A 25,574-nucleotide genomic window follows, 5' to 3' on the forward strand; every position below is an offset into this window, starting at 1 on the left:
TAAGTGAAACCTAAAAGAAACCCTGGCCAAAAATGAAAGACTGCAAAAGGCCAACTTAGCCCTTTTGAATCAAGGTAAAGAGGAATGTACCAGAGAGCTGCAATTTCACCTTATCCCACCCTTCTGCCAGAAACTGTTGCCACTAGAAAAATATTTCATTGTTAAAAAGGGACAGTGTGAAATCAAGGCTAACACTTAAATTGCTGGAAGGCTGTCACCTTAACAAGAAATTCAAGCTTCAAATAAGTAATTTATGGTGATGAGGTTACACTACTCAAATGATAAAAGTACTATTACAAAACAATGGATTTCACTGGGAACAATGTCATTACCTTAAAGAAGGTACAAAAAGGCAACCACTTGATTCCTTAGGGCTAAACCTTCAAAGTCTCTCAGATTACAGTGAACTGTCAACAACTTGCTCCAACAGACCCATTTCTTCTATATTTAACCTTTGAAGCCAGTAATGAAAGGAGACTGTGACCAACTGAGGTGGACAAATGACAGTTTCCAAAAAGATATATTCCCTGGTGGATCAGCTGTAGCTTTAAATTATCCCAGCTTGAAAACGCAGCCCATGGTACTAACTGCAAGCATGAAATCAGGAGCCTCAGAAGATGCAATGCCCCTTACATTAAGCTTCTGAAATGGTTTAAGATTAAGAAAATAACATTCAGACTTTTAAAAAGTTTTTTGAGAAACAGAAAACTGGTTCTGTGCATCTGAAATCTCTTAAAACAGGCTACAATAAATTCTTGTTATTGACTACTACTCTCACCAATAAAAATACCCAAAGACACAAAAATGCTTTTACTGGCATAATTCAGCCTGGGGCTTGAATCTGAGGCATTTCCTGAATGAGCCAATCATCCAGGTAAGAAATTATTCCAACTCCTTTATTTCTTAAAGCAGTTACCATCATTCTGCCAACACAAGGTGATCTGATGCAAGTCCAAAGAGAAGAGCCTAGCAATGAAGATGTCAATTGACCAGAGAAATCAGTGATGGCAAGGGTCTACAGCAGCACGCTGATAAATATTCTGTATGTTGAGAAAGCCTGGATAATTCCCCTGGGTTAACTGCTAAAATAAACTCTTTGTTGATGCCATATAAGGTTTATTTTGGGCAACAAACCAATTTAGGCATTTTAAATCCAAACCTGGACAGTTCACGGGGCCATCTCAGAAACTGTAAAGAATAACCCTCTATTGCACATGATGATACTGATATGATGCCTCTTTAGATAAGAGGCAGTGGAGAGAATAGTTTCTGTATGGTGAAACACTGGTGACTATTATAAGAACATAGAGCATATATCAGAATTTTATTTTGATAGCCTCTCAGGATTGATTAAACCCATCCATCTGTGGTTATTCCTATCCACTGGCTCAAACCCCCAAGGACACAATCAGGGAAGATAAGTACAGATAGGAAGGGAAAAGAAGGCTATGCAAAAACTTGGTTTGTAGAATTTGGTTCCTGTTTCTCTCATCCCTGCGATAGGAGAACACCATCGCCATCTCCCTCTCCTCTAAAACTAGAAGGCTATTTTGATTCAAAGATTCGGAGCAGAGATGTATAGTAAAAGGAGACAGACTGTTCTATTTTTGTTTTTAGTCAAACGAGGAAGGGAACATCCATGCTAGATATAAATTAGCAAGCAATTACACAACCCACTACCTTACACTGAAAGGTAAGGATATCAAATGGAATCTCATACAGTGTTGGCAAGACTTGCAAACCAACATCTCGAAACAAACAGCAAGTCTTGCCAACACTGCAGGGATACCCTAATTTAGAGGTCTTAAGGTGCCTTGAGTGGCTGCTATAGTTTATATAAGGCCTGAGTTCCATGAGATAACCAGAAAGGAGCTACCGCTTCTTCCCGCTGGTTTAACCCGCAAGCCATTCTAACAAGGCATGTGATGAGCACAAATATATGGCAGTTTCTAATTGGGATGTGGCTAGATCCAATGATCTTTTAAATTCCACCTTCACACATTTGTCCGTAGTGCCCTTGCTGACTTCTATAGACAGAGATAACATTTCTTCTCCCAGTGACAAGAGCAGAATCTACTTGCAGGGAAATGCCCCTAAGACAGACTTAGCTGTAGATAACCTATATATTTCCCCCCGGAGCAGTCGGCATGCAATTTTATATCAGGATTAGCCCCAATTTTTATAAATTACATGCTCAACAGCCAAGTGACTGCAACGCAGCTTTGTCAGCTTTTCCTTCCTCTTTCAGGAGTGGAAGCTCATCTTTCACTTAGAGAAAGTCAGCCTCGTAACCTCTTCAATATTGATACAGTTTATGGCCTTCCGCATTAAGTTATCTTACAGACTCTGCTGGAGGGTGAGAACTTTCCTCTTCATTCAATGGTGAAAAATACCCATTTTGGGGAAGTTATGTTTGACTGACAGGATTTTTTAAGCCAGCACCACCACAGTCCAGCTAGTCAGACACCTGCTGCCAAGATCATGCTGATCTGGGAAGGGGAGATAGATGGCAGAAGCAGGCTTAACAAAACCTGGCTAGTTTTTTTCCATCGCCCAAGATAAAGAACCTAGGTATCAAGCTGCACACATGATTCCGGGTGAGAATGAAAACAGAATTTAAAACCTCACCTAAGGATTCAAGGGCCCATGCCTGACAGCAACGAAAGCTTCTCTTACCAAATTCATCTGTGTTTATATTGTCCGTCTCCTGCAGCATTCCAGTCACCTTCTCACCTTTGACTAAGGCTATGTCTACACTAGCACTTTTTTCAGTAAAACTTCTGTTGGTCAGGGGTTGAGCGGGGGTGGGGGGGAGAACCACACTCCTGCCCAACATAAGTTTCACTGACAGAAGCACCAGTGTGGACAGAGCCATGTCAACGTGAGACGCTCTCCCACCAGCATAGCTACCACCGCTCGTTGGAGGTGGTTTAATTATGTCAATGAGAGAGACCTACACTGGAGACCTTACAGCGGCACAGCACAGACATAGGGTTGCCAACTTTCTATTTGCAGAAAACCGTACACCCTTGCCTCATCCCCTGCCCCACCCCTTGCTCACTCCATCCCCCTTCCCTTCATCGCACGCTCTCCCCCACCCTCGCTCACTTTCACCGGGCTGGGGAAGGGGGTGAGTGCTCCAGATGGGGGTGTGGGCCTTAGGGTGGGGCTGGAGTTTGGCATGCAGTAGAGGGCTCCAGGCTGGGACGGGGGTTGGGGTGCAGGAGGGGGTATGGGCTCTGGGCTAGGGTGCAGGCTCCAGGGTGGGGTCAAATGAGGTGTTTAGGGTGTGGGAGGGGGCTCAGGGCTGGGGCAGCGGTCCGGGCATGGGAGGACGTTCGGGGCACACTTACCTCAGGCAGTTCCCAGGAAGCAGCAGGCTGTTAAAAATACGGTTGGCAGCACAGGCAGGCTCCATACCTGGCTCCGCATGACTGCCAGCATCTCACTCTGGCTCCTAGGTGGAGGGACGGCCATGTGGCTCTGCACGCTGCCCGCACCTGCAGGCCCCGCCCCCTCAGCTCCCATTGGCCACGGTTCCTGGCCAATGGGAGCTGCTGAGCTGGCACTGGGGGCGGGAGCAGTGCACAGAACCCCCAGTGGCCGTCCCTCTCCCAGGAGTCACAGGGAGCCTGCCTGCACCACCAACCGAACTTTGAACAGCCCTGTCAGCAGTGCTGACAGGAGTCACCAGGGTCCCTTTCCGACCAGGCATTCCAGTCAAACACCCGACACCTGGCAATCCTACATAGACATAGGCTAAGGCAGTGGGGGGAGAACCAGGAGTAGTCTCAACATTGAAGATTACTGGCTAAATTGAGCCCTAATTGGAAGGTGCAGCTTTATTGGGGGATGCTTATGCCAGAGCCAGGCTTGAACCAAGTGATTTCACATGACTCACTTTGTAGGAGGACCGGACTCTGAATGAGTGCCAGCAATACACAGAATACAAACCAAACTTGGTCTGGTTGATTGTAAATTACTTTAAGGAACAGGTCAGACCTGCTTCCCATGGCTGGATTTTCTACTGTTATCACCAATCCGGGAAAAGGCAAAATTATCTACCAAAGAGAGAGAACCTGCTGCTGTGCACCTGAGCCAGGCAGAGCAAGAAGAGGGGCATAATCCTATCAGAGGTACTGGACTGGACTGAAGGCACCAAAGAATACCAGCTCTGTGTGACATGCAAAAATGGAGGATACAAAACTTCAGCAGGACTGCTTAATGACTACCCATAAGTAAAGACTGCAGGATCAGTGCCATAGTTACATTTTTTCATCTCAGATTAAACTAGAGCAAAATATTAAGTGATATATGTAAGGTACAAGTGCTTTGTTGTATGCACAGGAAAATAAGTCTCTGCATATAGGGCTATTGTTTATTAAATCAGAATGTATTCATATCGACTTTTTATAGGACACACATGCTTGGACAATCTTTCACATAAAGCAGAGTTTAGCTCAGTTTGCTTGTCCATCTGTAACCTAGTGCAGGGGCTGCCCATCTATATTTTAAGTATTGTTAAAAGGCACATGATGAAAGCCTCTCATAAGCACTGCTCAACATCGTTCCACAAACAGATCACATTTCCTAGGATTCTCAGAGAGAACAATTCACAATTTCAAAAATGTGGAGAGGATTAACTGACACCACCATGAAACAATACATCTGTTTTTATTTCTCCATGAAAAAAATCTACCACATTAGAGCAGTCCTAGAATCACTGGATAGATAGACAGGGGAAATAGTTACAGGACCTCAGTTGTGTAGACGTAACATGGGAAAACCAGAAGAGTAAGGTAAGGCAGGAACTACTAGCAAGCACCTAATTAAGATTAAACCATGGTTACCCCGGAGCAAATGCTCTATAAATTAATCCTTTATTACTTGAACAGTGATTCAAACATTTTTCAAGGTCCTTGGATATTTTATGCCTTTGCAATAAATGTCAACAACATTCTCACACACACACGCACCCCTGCCCTTTAAAAAAATCTTTTTGGCATAGTTACCACAAAAGAACGACAATTTAAAGATGGAAATGGATATCCCATATGGTGATGGAATCGTCTGGCAAAAGAATGGAAAAAAATAAGAATGAACTTAAAAATCTAATTTCTAGAATAATGTATATATGTGGATATATGATTACATATACATTGCACACATTTAACAACTTTTTTTTTTAAAGTCACAAACATCTCCACATTCAGAAGCCATGCTGTGGCCCAATCACACTTTTAACTGAACATACCATGCAAACTGCTCAAAACTAATCTGCTTACTTAACGTTATTCATCTGTCACAGATGTTGCAATGGGTTAAGCACTTTTAGCATTTTATACATAATTATGCTTGAATGATATGGAATCCATAAAACTAACACCATTACAAAAATATAATGTGCCGTGGTTTTTTGTTCTCTAAAGTAAACTGTGCTAATACATCACATATATTGCCAAAAACAGTAATTACACAGATGTTTAAAGCTGGATTAGGACAGTAGAAGTAAATACATTGAAAATCTTAGTGGTTTTTGGCAAGCTCTATGGCTTGGGTTTGCAGTAATTTTACTCACTGGAAGCTTCACTCCCACTGTACACAACAACCGTCAAAGCAGCTGCTTCTGTCGTCATACAACAGAAAAACTCAGATTACAGCACCACAGGGCAAAGAGGATTAATTGCCTATGATACCAACTCACTGCCTCGTCCATAGGGAATTTCCTAGAAACTAACCGCTCAAAGAACAACAGTATAGGCTAATGGAGAACATCCACATTCCAGCAACTGAGACGGGTGTACAAAGGAAGAGGGAAGAACTGTTTTTGCGTTTAAAAAATAAAATCAGAATTTCTCAGGCGAGAATGTTTTTACCCTTGCTACAACTGGAACGCAACATTGTAAGATTTTGATAGTCATGACACCAGTCTGTGTTTAGGCAAATTAGTTATATATACACACAATCAGATAATTCCATTTATCCCCATTCTGTACTGTCACACACAAAGGATAGCTGAAGAAGGAAACAGGCTCTGAGCAGCATTCCAGAGCGGAACGCCTGTTTCATGATAGAGTAACCCCTGATATGAATGAATTCCCAGAAAACAGATTGAGACCCTGGTTAATCATGCTCGACACCATGCAGCACAGGCCAAAGCACACAAAGTCACACTGAAGTTTGCAGAATGTTCCAGGGTTCAACCTAACTAGCAACTAAGCTTATCCAGTGTGCACAATAGGAAAGCATGGGGGAGGACTCTTTCCGACCCCTCAGTGTAATTACATCACAAATTTATGATAAAAAACAGCACCAGAGCCTCACCTTCAATCCAAGTGAATACACAGCATGCAAACAATAGAAATGGGGGTCAGCACGCCTACTTGAGCCACAGGCAAATAAGCTGCTGGAATGCACAAGAGTGCTAATTCAAGGCAAAACTGAGCCTGTCTTTGCAAACAAGATGCAAGTACCTGATGGGATTAAAAACCGCAGTAGCCCAAAACTGAATGTGTCAAGTCTCACCCAACCCTGGTGTGTTATTTTTCAAATGGCTAGGCCCTTTTGGATCAGTATGATTCACTTTAAATGACCTAACATATACTATAGCGTTTGTTCAACCTCAGTCAGGCAAATGTTGCCCATAAAACCTACTCAATTATAGATACCAGCTGCTTGGAAAATCCCAGAAACTGACCACAACTGTTATATGATGTGTAGCTAAAGAAACGTTATTACAGCTCACCAATCACATGGCTGTCGCCAAAAAAGCAACACAGACTTTTCCCTAACAGTGGTCTTTCAACATCAACAGACTAGCATGAACTTAAAGATATTTTTTTCTTTTTTTTTTTAAAAGTGTGGACAGGCACAGACAGGCTTGTTTGAATACTGTGGGGATTTAAAAGCAAACTTTGCTAAATTGATATTAGGAAAGGAAGATAAAACGTCCGAGACTTTGGGATATCAAAGACTTAAAAGTCTAAAAATACACCCAAGCCTTGTTTAACCAAACAAGAGCTTCAGAGTTGTTTAGAATCGCACCACCATTTTAGAAATGAGGAGGAGGTGATAGAGTCAGGCCAGACCTATACTAGGAACGCTTTGCCAATATGGCCGTATTGGTATACTTCACTGGCAAAACACTCTTCGTATGGATGCAACTTACGCCAACAAAATGGCACTTTTGCTAGTATAGCTTTTACCAGCCCCAGCACCACCACCAAGCAACCCAAGGAAAATAAGCCAAGCTGGCAAAAGCACACTTACTTTTGCCAGTAAAACTGCATCTACACTAAGGGCTTCCACTGGCACAGCAGTGCTCATCAGGCATCACACCTCTTCACACCCCTGACACACCTATACCAGCAAAAATTTGTAGCGCAAAACTGGCCTTAGAAAGACGGAGCAAGGGAGAATTATTTTTCATGCAGCCTTCTTTAAAAAGCATTTACTGGGAGCACCAAAAATGTTCCTTTGGAATCAGTCTGTTCTCATGAACGAAAATACAGTTCAACCCCCTTTTTAGATTTTGTTTTGCTTTTTAAACCATCAAATGCATATTTTCAAGGGCATAATTTTCACTCAGTCCTTAGTGGTGCCAAACCATAAATACATACCTAGAAAAAAAACCTTAAGGAAGATCTTGGAAAGAGTTGTTACTGCACATGCAAATGTATTTGCATATGTGTTTATTTAGATTTTAATAAAAAAAAAACTTGTTGGCACTTATCTTATACATTAAAATACACAATACAATACAAAGGACTGCTCAACCCACCATGACACAAACTAATAGGAAGAGGGTAAACTAAACACAAACCCTTCCAATTCTGAGTCCTCCGAAGTCTGCAAGGGGGGGTGGTGGTTTACAGGATGTCCAGCTGCTTAAAATCCATTTTGGAAACCTGAATCTCTGATCCATCTAAAATAAAAGTATCCCCCAAAATAAGAATTTAATATGGAGTAAGTGGCTGTGGCTGCAATATTTCTGCTTTTAGTCAGAATGGTCTGACACTGGCCACTCCAGTGGCTCAGTGCTTTGAAAATATTACCGAGAGTCCACTTTTCTTTCCCAATTCTGCTACTGGCTTACTAAGTGACTTTAGGCAAATCAGCCTCTGTGCCCATGTTTAGTCATCTGCTAAATGCTACTTATCTCACAAGTGTGTCTGAACTTTAACTTGTTTGCAAGATTGCTTTGAAAGCCTTAGATGAAAGGCATACAGTGAAGACAGTTTTAACAACACTGCCACATGACCGGAAAATGATTTTCCAACCCTATGTTCTTGCTTCCCAGGTTTCAATTCCAGACTTACTGCCAGGCTGGGAGCATTGCAGAAGTAATACAGCAATTAAAATCCCAAGGAAGGCTAGGGGAAAAGTGAATGCCTTACATTGCAGGGTATGAGCAGCCCAGGCGAAGTCCTGATCTTGAAAGCACTTATGCACACACACAACTTTATTCATGGTAGTAGTCCCATTGATGTCAACAGGACTATTCCTGGGAGTAAAAGGTTACATACGTGCGTAAGTGTTTGCAGGATTGGGAAATGAAAGTGGAAATTTAAAGGTTTGCGGGAGGGGTAAAAAATGTGAGATTTCACCCTCCTGAAAGAGGAGAGATTAATCAAACAAACAGCATCTCTCGGTGTTTTTTATTGTCAACGTTTTTTATCTGAGACCCTCAACTTGAAAGATTGCATTTGTGTACTATTGTTACAAGCAACCTGCAATATTTCTAGGACAGAGATTAGAGAAAAATATCTTCCCCCCTCCCCCCGTTTGCTTTGCACACCTGGGAGCACTTTGTGTTAAGTTATTTTTGTATTTTGTTGGTCATCTGACACATCATCCTTCACCGCTCTGGCAGTCAGTCATTCACACGCAGGCTCTATCCCAGAACACAAACAGCATATACAGAAACAGCACCAGGAGACTGAAAACAAAGAGGAAGGAGGATTGAGCTCACAAAGGACTGGTGATGCTGTTCCCGGGCACTTCCAAAGAGACATTCTTAAACATAGCATGGGAGTAGAAAACCCTTGTGACCATTTTATATTTAAAAAAAAAAAGTAGGATTTTTTTTTTTAATCTGAAGAGTGATTTTTAAAGATGAGTCAATTCCCAAAAACTCATGTTGATTATATCTCTTTAAATAACCTTCTTCCCAGGAAGAGACCCCATGTCACAAGTTTCAAACAAGAACATCATTTTTATAGCATAAAATGATTTTATAGCATATATATATGAAAGTAGAATTTGTAATAGAAGTGCTGATGTGGTGTTCCAACAGCCACAAGAGATATGGCTAAGGCCTTCGTTACCTAAAAGCTATAAATATTTAACAAGACAACCAAGCCAAAATCTGTTTGGATGAGCACTTGCTAGAATGAAGCATGTGGAAAATTTTCTGTTTACTATCTCTTGGTAAGAGATAGAGCTGTCTACAAGTTCAAGGAACAATCAAGTGTTCTTATGCTTGTTAGAACAGAAATTCTCCAGAGCTGCAAATGGATATTAGTTCACAGATCTGTAAGCATTACAGAAGGGGACATTGGCACCAAAATCACCAGTGAAAAGAAAGATCTGGAGGCAGCTGCTACAGTGATCAGAACATTGCCTCAACTAGAGAATTTTGCCATTCATTGCTGTGTACCGTGTATATGAAATGCTTGCACAGTGCAGTGTTTCTAATCTGTCACAGGTTTCCAGTACCATTACAATTACACCCGCTCCAGCCAAGTCTCAAGAATGCCTCTGCCCGAGAACTTCAATTTGAACTATTTCAGTGCAAGTAAAGCAGAAAGCACAGGTGCTGCAGCCAGATCGAGTCTCTCAACAGAGTCCTGCTTTTTTCCTCTTCACCCTTCACTACAGACAGTTCAGAGCAGTGGTTGTCTCCTGGCAATGCCTGAGAACAAGGGTTCCAGGGAGGCCTGAGAGAAGCAGAGACAATATTCAGTTCTGCTCCCATTTTCTAGGAAAGCCCAAAGAACCAAGTAGTAGGTTACCCTCTGTTCCCCTAATACTCCCCCCCCAAAAAATAATGGAAGACACAAGATGGCTTAATTAAATCTTTATTTTTAAAAATTACATTAAAGAAAGTCTAAACATTTTAAATAAAATTAAAAATAAACTCTTTCAAATCTGTGCCTGTAAAAAAAGTCACAGAAAAGAAATATTAGCAGACACCCAAGCACAGACTAAAAATTTAATAGCATTCAATCAATAAAGCAACATACATATTTTACTGGAGTCTGGGGCTTGCTTGGCAGTGAAGTGGCTGCATCTACCTTTCCCCCTGAGATCTGGAAGTGAGAAAATAGATAAGGGGACATTTGTCAAAATACATACATGAAGGCAAAGCTTCAACTCCCCCCCCCCCCCATCCACTCAAGTAATCCTAGCTCTCTACTTACCACCTCCACAGCACTACAGTGGTTACCAACTTCTCACCAAGGACTAGTATGTCCCTCCTGTTCTCCAGGAAGTCACTGGATGAGGAGAGGGGAGCTGTTTGGACCAGAAGCAATCACCTGGATGAATGTCTTCTCCCGGGATCCCAGCCTGGAATGTTTCCATACCTAGATTCTGGAGGGAAGCACGCCGGAAGGAAACAGTTCAGCAACACCACATTAGAGATTACAGAGGAAGAATAATAAAGTGCAAAAATATTTTGTCAACAGCATGCACCTTACCTCCTCAAGCACAATCACCTGAAGATAGCAATGATGAGACCAGACTCAAGATCAAAGTCTTCCCTGCAAGGATATAACTGCAGCTGATGACCTTTACTGTGGCATCTGCATACTGTTACATTAGGGCGTACACCTTGCCTCTCAACTAGTGAGGATCCATGGGTAGGACAGAACACTTGAAAGCAATCATTAGAACTAATCTAATACAGTATAATGTTAACAGGGACAAAGAGATTTTATTACATATATGTCTGACAGGCACAAACAGTACAGATATTATCTACAATGCATTGTGCTGCTAGTATGCATCTTCTACTATGCCAAGTTCCAGGAAGCTATGCTTGGAATTCAGGTTCCACAATGCACTAGTACATAAATTTATGGACATGTTGCACCAGCTTAAACAACTGGGCTGGCTTATGTAGGCACATTGAATTGACACAAGTGTAAATCATGCTCAAATGTTTGGCTGCAGCATTTACATTTGCAGTGGTCAATCCTAAAGCAGAGATGGACCTGAACAATCAGTATGTGTAGTGAAGGGAGCCTCTTTCGCGTATCATGGAGTAAGGGTATTAAAATATTGAAGAGATTTGTTAGGAAGACACTGGTGACCCCCCTGGTGAAGAATCAGCACTGGCCATGTTGGGTAAAAGTCATCATCTGTGAGGAAAAGGTGTGTTCCTTATTAGGGAAGCCACAAGTATGAAAAGCTTGAATCTGGATCCTGTTCCTGATCCAGTCAGCTTGGAAAGGTTACCCACTTGAGCGAACCAGCTAGAGTGTAGCTGTGTGAAGTCAAGACCACCTGGTAGCAGACAATACCCATGCCCCAGAAAATAATTCCACCTAAAAAAAATAAATCAATTCCAAATAAATGGTAGAACAAAAGGAGTTTCATTAGATACAAATTAATGATTTTGGCAATTATCTTGGTGCAATAATCTTGCCTCATGTGAAACCAAGTAGGCGTAATTTGGCCTAGAGACCTACATAAGAAAGAAATTAGATTAAATAAAGTTGAGAAGCAAAAACAGATGACAAGTTTTTATAAATCCCCATTATCATTTGTTTACTGAGTCTTTTTTCAACATTTTGCACAGGTTAGAAAAGAAGTATCTCTGCTTATCTTAAAATCAGTCTTCTATCCAGGTCTATGCACCAAGATGTTGCTTTGTCCGTGGAGACCCATCAGCTGTAATAGCCAAATCTGGACAGCTGCAAATTAATATTGCAAAATTGCAGTGAACACTGAGGTAAACAGAGTTCTCCAGTTATTTGATCTATACACCTGGAAATCACTATCAGCGGGAAAGGCACACATGCCACCTCTTTGCACATTAATTCCAGCTAAGAGGTTTATGTGCTTAAAGAGTCAGGTTTTAAAGATAATATGAAAGCAAGTCCAACAGAAATAGTATGAGCTAGTAATAACAAGGCAACTAAGCATACAAAGTAACTAAAAATATGGAGACAAGATCCTTTTTTTCTTTAAGTGAGCCAGACATAAATCTTTTAACAAGATTTATATTGGTCATGTGTTACCATGTGTTACTTAAAAAACACAACAGGACCATTCTTCTGTAAGCTTTTAGTCTCATAGTGCAAGAGAAAAAGCCAATGTGTTGAGCAAATGCCAGATTAAAAGAGGTATGTGATGCAACTAGAGTTCCTTTGACAAAACTCACCTAATTTTTTCATCAAAGAAGAATTAAAAGTCTACACTTTCAAAGTAAGGTGTGTAAAGGATAAACCAAAACGGATGAAGGCTTCTTTACTTAAGTTTAAAAAACAAAGTTTTTTGTTTTTTGTTTTGTTTTTTTAAATTAGAGGCCCTTCAGATCATCTGCAAAATATGAGCATTGCAAGACTGAACCCCAGAGAAAGAGTATCTTAAACTACAACTGGCAAATGCAGGCTAAAATGCTGAATGGTAATTATGAAAAATGCAGCATTAGCACTGGATTTCCAGCAAACACACACTGCCTGCCTCCAGTGCACAAAGGAGTAGCTCCTAAACATCTTACATTTTGAAAAATTCCACCTTTGATTATAAAGCTGATTAGCAGCATGGGCTTGACATGAAACTAAGCTGCCCCCCCCCGTTTTTTTTTTTTTTAAATGAGACATGGATTCCTTCCTTCTCCTCCTTTTCTCCACAGATTTAACTCAGTTTGAAACCCTGCATCTTACATTTTCAAGAGTGACTAGTAATTTTTGGGTGCCTTTCATTTTAAAAGGGGGGATGATTTTCAGAACAGATACTCATCTTTTTTCTGCAAGTTAAGCAGGCCCCCCCCTTTAGGATGTCTCAAATTGGACACCCAACTCTATTTTGAAAATTTAGTCCCACAAGTTGTGATGGGGCCAAATTCCACTCAAGTCAATACTTGGGAAGAATCTGGCATAGAATTTCTGAAGTAGCCATTCTCCAATATGGTTTTCTTAACTGATACAAGCCAATCTCTGCACACTTTATTTGCAACACTTCTGAAAACAGTTAGCAACTGATTGCCAGTTACAGAGCACAAATATTGGCCTCATCTGTGTCATGAGTAGGGATAATAAGGTAAAAAGGGACTTCTGCAAACAATTTTGCTTCTACTGCAGTAGGTTCTCTGTTTGGCAAAATAAGTATGAATTTAAGGCTGCAAGTGCTAAAGAAAAGTTTAACAATTGCTTCTCACCCCTTAAATTTAATATTCCTACAATAGTATTGCCTGGCTCCCCAACCAGCCAAACTGTTCTATAACAGAAGCTTGTAAGCCTACAGACATATGCAAAATCTTCATTACAGCAGGACTAGTGATGATGCTGCGCATAACGTGAAACTTGTTTAAGCTGTTTTGCCATTTTAAACCTTGATTTCTCCAGGTTTATTATTGCTATCATTTTAGAGTGCATCAGGCAGAAACTTGCAAGTGCAAGTAGCTGGCAGGGATGGAGTTTATGGTTTTGTTTTGTTTTTTAAAGAATTATTTCTGTATGCTGTAAGATGGCTTTTTTCCTAGTAATGAAGTAGGAAAAAACAGGTTTTGAAAGATATTAACGAAGACCAGGTTATGAATGTGAAAACAGTGATGTCAATTCAAGTCATGTTCTGATATCAAAAATGAAAGGGAAAATATGTCCAATTTACACAACCATACCAACAATTATGTATGCAGTGTTGTTATAGCCATGTCAGTCCCAGGATATTAGAGAGACAAGATGGGTGAGGTAGTGTCTTATATTGGACCAACTTTTGTTGGTGAAAGCAACAAGCTTTTGAGCCACACAGAGCTCTTCTTCAGGTCTCAGAGTAAGTTTCCCAGATCTGAAGAAAAGCTGTGTAAACTCAAAAGCTTGTCTCTCTCAGCAACAGAAGATGGTGCAATACAAGGTATTACCTCACACACCTTGCATGTCTAACAGTTGTGTCAGACAGACCTGAAGAAAAGAATAAAAACAAAATCTTATGGCTACCACAAGTCTTGTATCTACTCAGTACAGCAGCACCAGCTCTTTCAGAAGGCCTCTCTATAAGAGATTGTAAGCTCTTTGGGGCAAGCAATCTGTATTACCTATATTCTGTAAAATGTGGTGTACGTTCATAATCACAAATATCTTAAATGTCTAATTATTGAAAAGCACTATGTGCCTTTGGGTTGTGTGAGTTGGTTTTTAGTAAAGTACAAGGCATGAATAAAATTTAAACATGCACAGCTGTAGCTACATCAGTGAAATCCAAGATTATTTATGATTACGATGATGAGTAAATTTGAACTTATTCAGACATACACATGGCCTTTTACTCTTGCTTAAAAATAATGCAAAAGAACCAAACAGACTAATTTTGTCAAGTCAATTTTGAGGGGGTTGTTTTTATACCCTTTGATCTGACCAGTTCAGTTGTGTTCTCTTTAACCGGCTAGAAAAAAGGACTCCACTGAGAGAGAACTGTTGGCCGTGAAATGCAGCTTCACGCATCAGCACTTGGAAGATATAAAAGAGAAACGTAAGTGCCAAGCATTACATTGTCCTTTTTTGTCTTCCCACCTATCCAGTCATCTTTCTAGAGGGGCAAGGACGGTCTGAGAAGCATAAAAGGTCACTTGGCAAAGCACAAGACTGGTTGTCAGGATGCGAGGGTTCCACTCCCAGCTCTGCCACAGACTTCTTGAAATGACTTGTTCAAGTTAACACATCTGTGCTTCAGTTTCCCTCTCTTTACAGACAGGACAATATTCTACCTCACAGGTCAATCTTAATCTATTAGTATTTGTAAAGCATTTTGAAACCTCTGGGTGAAAGATGCTATGTAAATATGAAGTCCTGTTATTACCCTTAATTTCATTTTTCATGGCACAATATATCTCCGGTCTGTGTGTCCAAGTTCTGTTCTAAACAAAAAAAGTTAATAGTCTGGGATTTGCTAGATTTCCCCTACGTTCAAAGAGACATTACTGGTTGTTCAAGTCATCACTAGTAGGCCAGAGAAAAGCTGCACAGCCTTAAAGAGTTGCTTCTTGGAACAGGAATTGGTCTAATAATGAATGGGTTTATTGATGTTTACAGTACATGAGCAAATAAGGGACTTATTTTAACATAAACATCCTAGTAATGCAAAATATGAATAGTAAGTCTGTAAGACCTTCCAAAGTGAGGAAAGGCCAGATTTATGGTTCCCCCCATTTAGACTTATTTCTGTCCATTTGTGCACTGAATGAGAGACAGGTCCTGTGGAAAAAATAATATATGATCATGTAATCAAAGACCGTGATAACGTATATGCACAAAGGAACAGAATTGGGTGCATGTCAGAAGCTGTCCAGGAGTTAATGAGAGTGTTGACAGATGAATGAAGAGAGGAATGTAAACCATGCCTTTCGTCTTCAGCAATAAGGGGAATCCGCTCCGCAAAAAGCGTTCAGGTGAGTGTGGGGAGCCTTTATTCTGAAGACCTGATAGCATTTCTACACAGAAAACTCTTCAAGAGAACTGCAATGGAGGTGTTGAGACTCGCTCAAAAACATCTTGTGTTTTATTTACCAGCATTTCCTTCATCCAGCAGGTCGAAAGGAGTACTAACAGTTGTGAAAGGAAAAATCTGGCTACTGCCCTCTTTCTAATGGTGAATATTCATTATAGGACTTGAAAAAAGGTTTCAACTGGCTGGCTATCAGTAAGCAACTAAGTTGCAGCCACTGGGTTAACCTTGGACCATGAAGAAACAACGGGAGCCGTCTTCTTTAGCAGATGGGCACATTCTTAGGTGGGAGAGGAACATTTGCAGGGCCAGAATGAAATATGGCTTCGAAGGCCTTAGGCCGTGTCCACACTAGCGAGCTTACTATGCCACAGCTGTACCAATGCAGCTGTAAGATGGCTCATATAGCCGCTCTATGCAGCTAATAATAAAACCACCTCCACGAACAGCAGTAGTTATGTCAGCGGGAGAAGCTCTCCTGCTAACCTAGCGCTGGGCACACTACCACTTATGCTGGCAAAACTTACGTCGCTCAAGGTGTATATATTTTTTTCACACCCCTGAGCAATATAAGTGGTAGTGTAGACATGGCTCTAGTTAAGAAGGATGTTAAGTCTGCCATGAAGAACAACAGTAAGGTAACCATTCTTCAATTGAAAAGTTAGTCAGACATGGAAGGTTTTCCTGGCTCCTTCAATGCCATTGCAAGAAGTATTCCTCAGTACCTCTGGGGATAGCAGACCCAGACAAAATAGATAATTTTAATTATAGAGTTTAACCATTCAGAGCCCTGAAAACATGAGAGGAAAACCGACTTTCACTATCTGTTTCTCTGGAGAAAGAGTATTTAATTTCCTTTTCCTTAGCCCATGCTCTCTAACATGTTTAATGAAATCTATTTGTTTTCCTGAAGAGATGAGCATCCTCCTGTGACACTCCAAACTAGAAAAGAAACAACTAAGACCATATAGACACTACAGCAGCACAACTATATTGCTGTAATGTAGACATTTCCTACATCAACGGAAGGGGTTTTTCCTTCAATGTAGTTAAATCCATCTCTCCGAGAGGCAGTAGCTAGCTCGACAGAATTCTTCCATTGACCTAGCCACATCTACATTTGGAGTTAGGTTGACCTAACCAAGACACTCAGGGTGTGAAATTTTTCACACTCCTGAACCACACAGCTATGTCAACCTAATTTCTGAGTGTAGACCAGGCCAAGGAGTCTGGGTGAAACTAGGCTGGAGCTGCAGTCCTTGTCTATCACAGTGTAGCTAGCCTTAGCCCCACCTATAACTTATCGGCTGAGGCTTGTGATGCCAAGGATTAGGTGATCACTTGAAGATCATCTGGCCCCTCTTAAAAGCCAGGAAGTAGGTCAGCTGAGTAAGAGTATCAGAGAATAGGTATGTTCCCACAGGACCCTCCTGATTAGGGGAAAGAACCAGTTCATGTGCGACTCCCAAATAGAAGGCTTGTGGAATGTAATCTCGTAGAGTAGATAGGCAGAAAACCCAGGGTCAGAGGGAAAGGACATGATTGAAATGCTGAACTTGTTAAAAAACAGTTTTAGTTTGAAGAAATGAAATTGAAGTGCCAAAGAAAGCCATTGGAATCCTATGGCTGGAGAGTATATTTCAGTGCACAGGCTGGCAAGATAGGTTGTATACAGTGCTGAAGTTGCCTTTAATGATTGCTACACCTGTGTCTCACTCTTAAGACATCAGAGGGATCAGTGTAAACCAAGCTGTTGATCAAAGCTAAGAATTTACCATCCTAATAAGCAATAGCTCAACACCTGGGAATAAGAGACACTGCCAGCCACAGGACTGCAGAGAAGACCTCACATCTCAGGTTTAGGCAGTTTAAGCAATCTAATTAAGAAAACCACAACAGACCCTGAAGCGGTGCAACATCATGGAATTCCAGAATTTGTGGATAGAAAAATACTGCTACAAAAACTGGGATTGTAAATAATGATCTGGCAAGCCCAGCATGCAGAGCTGAAGAAAAAGACAAGATACAATCTCACCAATTTCACTGCTTTGATCTTAAGTTTTTCCTGAAGTCATTGCTATTGAGTAAGGGAGTGCATCGCCAATAGGGCGCGTCCCTGTGGGCATAGACGGGAAGAGAGAATCTAAGGCTACCTTCTATCTTTAAGTGTTTTTTAAAAGCAAGTACATATACTTTCCATTCCAATGTGAAACAAGATTTACTCCTAGGTTCCCCTGAGATGGTCAGCTGGAAAAAAGAAAGTTACATTTCATGTAGAAGACTGATTTTATTTTGAAGAAACACTTGTTATTGAAGTGATGCTCTGATTAACAGAAAATCCATCAATAGATTTTTTTATCTTAAATGCTGTTCTGAAGGTGAATATGGGCCAGTAGTAAGTACTGTGTGGGTAATGGTTTAGCAAGATTAAATTAGAAGTAAATTAGAAATCAGTTAGTAATGATTCTGACTAATTTCTATAAACTTAATATTTAAATATACTGTAAATGCTGTAAGGAGAAAATTAGTTAGCACATTATTTCTATAATATACCTACACCACTCATCAATTTATTACAATATATTCTACAATAGAACCCTTCTTTTTGGAATTATAGAACATCCAGAAAGACTCAAAGTGTGAAGAAGTGTATGAACAATTTAAAATACTGAGTTATTGATCAAACTATTAAAAAAAACATGTTAACCAGCAGCAGTTCAAGGACATCTCCTGGCACATTGTCAGCTTGGCCTGTCCCAAAGCAAGAACACAAGGAGTCATACAATACGGTCAGCCTTCAGTTTGTAGTTTATGAGAGGTATAGTGCCCAATACAACTCCTCCTTACTTATGACTAGGCCCAATAAGTAGTCCTGTTAGTGACATTGTGGCTGTGGGGGTATCACCTATGTATGTAAGGATGCCAATGGGACCACCCTAAGACGGCAAATTTGCCAAGTGAGGTGGAAGAACATCTCTTATAAGTCTCCCACATAAGAGGAGTCTTGCCACTGTCATGCAACAGTGCCCTTAACCACTTCTCTCACCAGCAGAAGCAGGTTCAATAAAAGATAATACCTCACCCACCTTGTCTCTGGATAAAACATATCATTTAAAGGAGTTGGGCAATAGAACTCCCCTTTTTGTTTCAATATGTCTCCCCAAGAACAAAATGCCTTCCATATCAGCTGTCTTCCCTTGCTGGCATTTTGAACCTATAAAACACTCGCACTTGGAGAGATCTTTAATTACTGCGTAGGACAGAGTTACCCGGGGCTTATGTGAGCTCTCTCTGAGTGCATACAATTAAAGCCATGTTTGCTCACTTCATACTACTCCCTGCTAATCATCCCCCCAATGGCTTTGAGTAGAGGCCGGCGTGTAAGAAGGGAATACAAGAACTCTGACTCCATCAGCAACTCTCCTACATGAAACAATCTTCACTCAGGGAGGAAAGGTTGAGGTTTTCTCATGACAGGCAACATCCTTATTTCTTCCATTATTTCTGCAATTTACCCAATTTGACCTGAGAAAAAGGCAACAGATCTCATTTTTCTGAACCATGCTTTTTAACAAATATGCACATATCTGCCAGAGTTTTTTCAATCACAGACTGTATTATTCTATACATCAGCATTCTCCCATTGCAAATTCCACCTTCACACTGATCTGCTCTGACTTGGGATATTATGCCATCACTCTGAAATCCAGGTCGAGGGTCTGTTTGACAGATGGGTTACGTGCAATGACAGTTTGGGTAAGATCATAAGTCCATCTCTTTTCAATGCAATTTTCATGTTAGGAGACTGAAATGAGGGGGGAGAAGAGGTGGTTCATTTCATTTGACAAACAGAATCCCAATTGCCATAAAACTAATAAATCACCTCTGTATTTATTACACACAATTAGACTGTTCTGTATTTTTGCAGAGTATAAGCTTTTAGAAGCACATGTTTCCAATCATTTATTCCTCAAAGATGTTTGAAATTTCTTCAAATATTCTCAAAGAAATCAGCCAGTTTTATCTGCCATTTGTGGCTACTATCAAAGACTGCTTACAGGAGGAGTATAAAGGGAGGAGGAGACATTTCCTTGTTCTATATCTTGTTAGTTTCTCTCTACACTTTGCACCAGATAGAATGTCCCATCCAGTGCCAGACACACACACATATGCAACTGCGAGTAATTGTAAGCACTGTGACAAAAGCAACATAATCAGAGTTTGCACAATTTACCAGACATCAATTAGCCACAGAGGTAGATATGGAAGATGAGAGTGGGGGGACTCCAAGCAGCAAGGTCCAGGGACAGTACTGGATGAGAAGCCCCAATCTCCAATTGGTGGGGAGATTATTAGGATTTTCACAACAGTGCCGTCCCTACATCCTGTCTGGAAGCTCCAATCCTCTGTAGCTGTTAGAAGGCAGGAGTTTTCTGTCACTTTTCCCTATTCCAGAGGCCTCCTGGCTGCAGTAAAATAGAAGGCTCTTCACATCCTACCTCTTTTCCAGAATATCCTGGAGGCTGCAACTGTGGGGGTGAAGCAGGGATGGAGAAGGGGAAAGTTATCTGTTATTGTACTCTCCCCTAGCCTATGCCTAAGTCTCACTCAGTCTCATAATTCCAGCACCTGTCAAGCAACAGCAGTGTTAAATCAATATGGCCCTTGAAAGTTTCTCTGCTCCCCACAGGGTTTCTCAATAGGAGTGAGGAAACTGTCTAGACTTGTTAATTTCAGTCTGCTACTATTTGGCAAAGCTATGAGAAACTGCAGAGGCACTGAAGCTGTCTGCAGGCTCATGAAGACCACACTGTACTGGTTTATATAAGGAAGGTCATTTTCACAACTATAGTGGCTAGAAACTTTGTTATGCAAAAGCTTAATTTCCATATAAAGCGATAGTTAGGCCCACACACTTGCACACAAAAAAGCTTCCTATTTGACACTGACAAGTAGATTTGGTTTCTCCAAACATATGGTCATTAATCCAAGAGTTTGCATTTATAGTGCTTTAACATCTCTGAAGCACTGACGTAAGCCTCAACATCCTGTAAGGTATGTAAAGTATTATCCCCATTTTGCACACGGAGAAGCCAGGGTACAGACTAGGTAAATGATTTGATCAAAGCCACACAGCAAGTGAGTGGCAGAGCTGGGATTAGAATACAGGAACTCCTGGCTCCCAGCCCCAGTTCACTAGACCATGCTGCTTCTAATCACATTCTGATTTAAAAAGTGCTTTGGTGGTCTCTATAATAATCATACAGAAATATGTGGTGATCTAAAGACTATAAAGTGAAGCCAAATATCACTTCCTTTCTACATAACCCTTCAGATTTATGTGAATGATTAAAATTGTTTAGGTCAGGTTAATAAAAACAATGTAAATCACAGAACAATATTAAAAAAACAAAAAGCCTTTTAAATTCTTAATACAATGCACACTGTTCCCCTCCCTTTAAAAACACCATTCATGGGAGAATAGCACCAAGTAATCTACAAAGGGCTGGTGTTGTTACAAGGACAATTATCAAGGGGATTTAATGTCATTTGAAGCCAAGAAAGAGCATCCCTACTTCAAATGTCATAACTTTCCTCTTTGTAAGGCTGTCAAAGAACGCTTCATCGGGAACACAGGGAAACTAGGGTACATCAGCCAGGAATACATCACTCCCTTGCAAACAGCCAATTTATAGCAGCATTGCTTGTGGAGGATAAGGGGCCTCCTGAACTGCAAGTGTGGATACTGCAACGCAACTGTTGCATGGAAATGAGATTAGGATGGAGGGCCTAGAATGATGGTGAAAAGTCCACACCCCCAGGTCAGGCGAGACACAGGCCCCAAATCCTTGCCACTCAAGACTGTAAAACCACCTTCTAGTGCTCAATCACAGAGTACAATGGAAAGTTTATAGTTTTACACAGCCATTTTTGGTAGAGTATTGATATAGACAAAATATAAAAGTTTCCATTGTCTCATCAACTCAGGCCAGTGGAGAAAGCAACAAGCAAATCAAAGAACTGATGGCAAACCCCTTGTTACAAAGCTGCAACTAGCATTAAGTAGAGAATATTTCCTCAAAGTCAGAGTCATGTAAGTCTTTTAGAATTAACCCCATTTTAAATGTTTCATATTCCAGTTACATAAAGCTGCTAAACATAAATGTGGAAGAACTAAAGTAAAAGGTATGTAAGTGTGTTAATTTTAATGGCAGGATATCATTTATACATGTATGACCAAATCTTGGAAGGATTTTATGTGCTACCAACAAAGTCATTAGGACATCACAGATCAATGTTTGTCTGCAAAGGTATTTATAGTAATCAGAGATGATTTTTACTTAATATCCACAAAGAGATGCTTTAAGTCTATTTACTAGCACAGGGACAGTAACTATCATAAGGGAAACCACATCTAGTACTCCACCCTCTTACTCCTTTAAAAAGGCTAGATAGTTGGTTCTTTGGTTTGACTTATCTAATTTCTACAGCAAATATTGGACTTTGGCACACCTAACACTGTGGCAAAGCTACAAATATTTGTCTAACGTAATCATTTCCACTATATTTAGGTGTTCCTCCCTCTCCCCATTTTCCCCAGTAAATAGGACTTCAGCTGCATGTTAAAACTTGAGATAAAGCCAAGATGGTTATGATGCTAAGGTGTCAGCTGGAAGTATTTGAATGCAGAGAGCAAATCTGAGTAGCTGAACATTTTCAGCTCCCACTACCCCTCCTCACTATACCAGAAAGCAATACCTTAAAAAAAAATTTCAAATAAATCATGCAAACTAAAATTAGATTTAGTTCTTTTGGAAAACCCCAGAGCGAACTGCAAATATCTGAAAGACAGAGCCCAATTCTGCAACCCCAGTTACAGAAATAGTCCCATTAAAGTAAATGGACTACTGGCATCAGGATTACTCAAAGTGAGGAAGAGCTGCAGAGGTGGGCCTCTGTGATCCATTCACTGAACAATGTTTTCCACTCAAGCACTGCTATAATTAAAATAAGAGATCCTGTCTGAAAAAAAAAAAAAAAAAAACAGGTTCTGGGGGAAACATCTACAAGATTTTAACCTGATAATTTTTTTTTTTAAACCAAATCTTCAATAAAAATCCAGAATATTCAAAAAAGAAAAAGATAGGTCAGCTCTCAAATGCTATCCTACGCCAGAAAAAACATTGATCTAAAATTGCTTTTAGATGAGCAATACAAAAAGCTTTTTTGTTGTTGTTGTCCACTGATTTAAATACATTCACATACAGATCAACCCTAATGAGATTTATGCCCACAGAAGCTCTCTTTAATTTTAGACGTCGGTCTCATTTTCTCTGAATAGTGGCCTATTTTGGTTAATGACTGAGTAGACCTCAGAATTTTTTCTTCTACAAAGCCCTCTCTTCCTCAGTACAGTAGCACTGTTGTAATCATGAGTTTAAGTCTGCTTATTCATGTGTGAAATGGAGACTTGCTCCTCCCCTTATACTGGAGACTGCCTACAGCAAACTGGGTCTGCATATTCTTCATAATTTCGTAATGCCGAACAACGGTAGTACTTCTCACTACCTTTTATTGAGTTTATAAAATATGGTACCATAAATACCTGGCATTTAACATAACAAAACCTTGCTATCAAAAGCATAACCTTTGATCTTTGCTTTTAAGGTACATAATCAGTTTCCGCTATGACGCAATATAAAAGTGTTATTCAAACGGCAAATTTATACAAGGTTTCTTTAAAAAAAATAGCAATACATCAGGAGCCCAATATTCATGGTTCAAAGTAAATTCTTCCTGCAGCCAACCTATACAACAGTATACTTCATTTCTACAGAACCTAATATCCAAGGATTTAAAGAAGTTTTGCAAGCATCCACTAATCAAGATTCCACACCCTTATGAGGCAGAAAAGTATTATGCACAGCTTATAGGAAACTACAGCACAATGGATGTCCCTATATCCTGTGTGGTATTATCTGTAACTATTGTACATGCACCCAAAGTACAATATATAGTAGGGTGAAGAGTGAGGTATAAGAACTTGTATACAATAGAAAGTAAAGCCAGGCTGCATTTTAGAAATCCTTAACAAAATAGATTTGATTTGCCCAAGGTGTCAGTCTGTGGCAGACCTGGACCTCCACTCTCCCATTCTTAAATCTTTGCCAAAAGACCCCACTTCCTCCTGTTCTAGACCTGATTAACAAAACCTTTCACACTTAGGGCTGGTCTACACTTAGTCCGGACTTCGGACTAAGGTACGCAAATTCAGCTACGTTAATAACGTAGCTGAATTCGAAGTACCTTACTCCGGACTTACCGCGGTCCAGACGCGGCCGGAAGTCTCCCCCCGTCGACGCCGCGTACTCCTCTCGGCGAGCTGGAGTACCGGCGTCGATTGTGAGCACTTCCGGGATCGATCCGGGATCGATTTATCGCGTCTTAACCAGACGCGATAAATCGATCCCAGAACATCGATGGCGTGCCTCCGGACCAGCCGGTAAGTGAAGACTAGGCCTAAGCCGTTGACAGGAATGTACAGACATATCCCAGCAGGTAGACCACTATTCAGTGTCTCTTAGTTCCTAGTTTCGTGCCCTTTGTAGCAGTGATTAAAAGCATTCTATATTTATATAGTGTTGACTCTCCTGGTAAGAATCATATCTTGTATAATAAAACATAACAAAATTAATAGCTATTAGGAACAGTTAGAAGCAGTAAATATCTTCTCAACATGGCTTTGCATACCAGCATAAACAGAGCATTCAGGATCATGACTGGTAGTGAATTCCGTTAGGGAACATGTCTAAAAATGCTCGTTCTCATTGCAAAAAACTACCTGGGGCCGAGCAAGCCTCAGAGCTCACGCCCACTAACTCGGGCTTGCACTACAGGACTAAAAACAGAAGAGGAGACCCACCCCCAGAGCTGAGTTTCAGAACTCAAGCTTCGGCCAAAGCAAGATCTACACTGCTATTTTCAGCCCCACAGCACAAGTCCGTGTCAGGTAACCCAAACAGACTCACTGCACCAGGGTTTTGGTTTGGGTTTTTGCAGTGTAGATGCATAGTCTCAAGACTGTAAGACAAGATATACCCACAGAAAACACACACTTCAGCAATGCCCATCCTGACAAACAATTAAGAACACGGACGAAAGATCAAATCAGACTGGCTTTGACTCGGTCTTTGTGCCCCAGATTCTCTTTAGCAGTGTCCTAACATACACATGATCATCATATGTGAATTAGCAAAAAAGCTTGTTTGTTTACCTTCAGTATGACAGCACCTTCTGCGTAGTCTGTTTCAATGTTGCCACTCACCAAGGAGGAAACTGAAAAGTCTGTTACAAATATCAGCAAAATCTGCATGCACCATAAAACACAGTGCAACTGAAACAGTCATTGCTGTAGGAGGTGGTGACAAACTAGCCGCAAAGCACTCTGCACAACAAGATGCATGTGTAAGGATGGGGGAGCAGAATTTGCTATGGGCAACAGGCACATCTATTCTAACACAAAGTACAACGGGTCTCAGCTTTTCAGGTGTCTTTACACACGCACAGTAAACCATATGGAATACTACTTCTGAACGAGAAAGGGCTAAGTCAATTTGGTATTTGAGCAATCCAGAGTGTTTCAAAGTCCTAAGTTTGATCTACCACTAAACCCCTCTCACTGGGTTAACAGAAATGTATTATGAAACTACACATTTAATTAAACTAAAATATTTTTTTACTAAAATATTTTTCTTAAAAAGCAATGATTGAATCATAAAGTAGTCTAGTTCCTTTATTCTGTAGTTTTCCCTGGCAGAAAATACTACGACAAAGCATTGTGTCCCCACTCTTCTGAATTTATTTTACCAAATAGTGTAGTATTTGCTAGGAAGTTGGTTGAATAG

The 25,574-nt window shown here is 40.6% G+C and overlaps 1 protein-coding gene across 8 annotated transcripts in view; it reads right to left on the reverse strand.

Moving 5' to 3' along the window:
- Positions 1–25,574, reverse strand: part of RERE (arginine-glutamic acid dipeptide repeats) — a 396,982-nt gene that overhangs the window by 269,979 nt on the left and 101,429 nt on the right. Inside the window, exon 1 of one of the 8 annotated variants that reach the window (XM_034753082.1) lies at positions 24,944–24,963. The exons of the other annotated variants lie outside the window; for them this stretch is intronic. The gene's annotated coding sequence lies outside the window, so the exon portion shown is untranslated. Of the gene's footprint in view, positions 1–24,943; positions 24,964–25,574 lie in introns of those variants that run through there. 8 annotated transcript variants of the gene reach the window in all.

This window comes from Trachemys scripta, chromosome 19 (assembly GCF_013100865.1).
Source record: "Trachemys scripta elegans isolate TJP31775 chromosome 19, CAS_Tse_1.0, whole genome shotgun sequence".
NCBI classification, from domain to species: Eukaryota; Metazoa; Chordata; order Testudines; family Emydidae; genus Trachemys; species Trachemys scripta.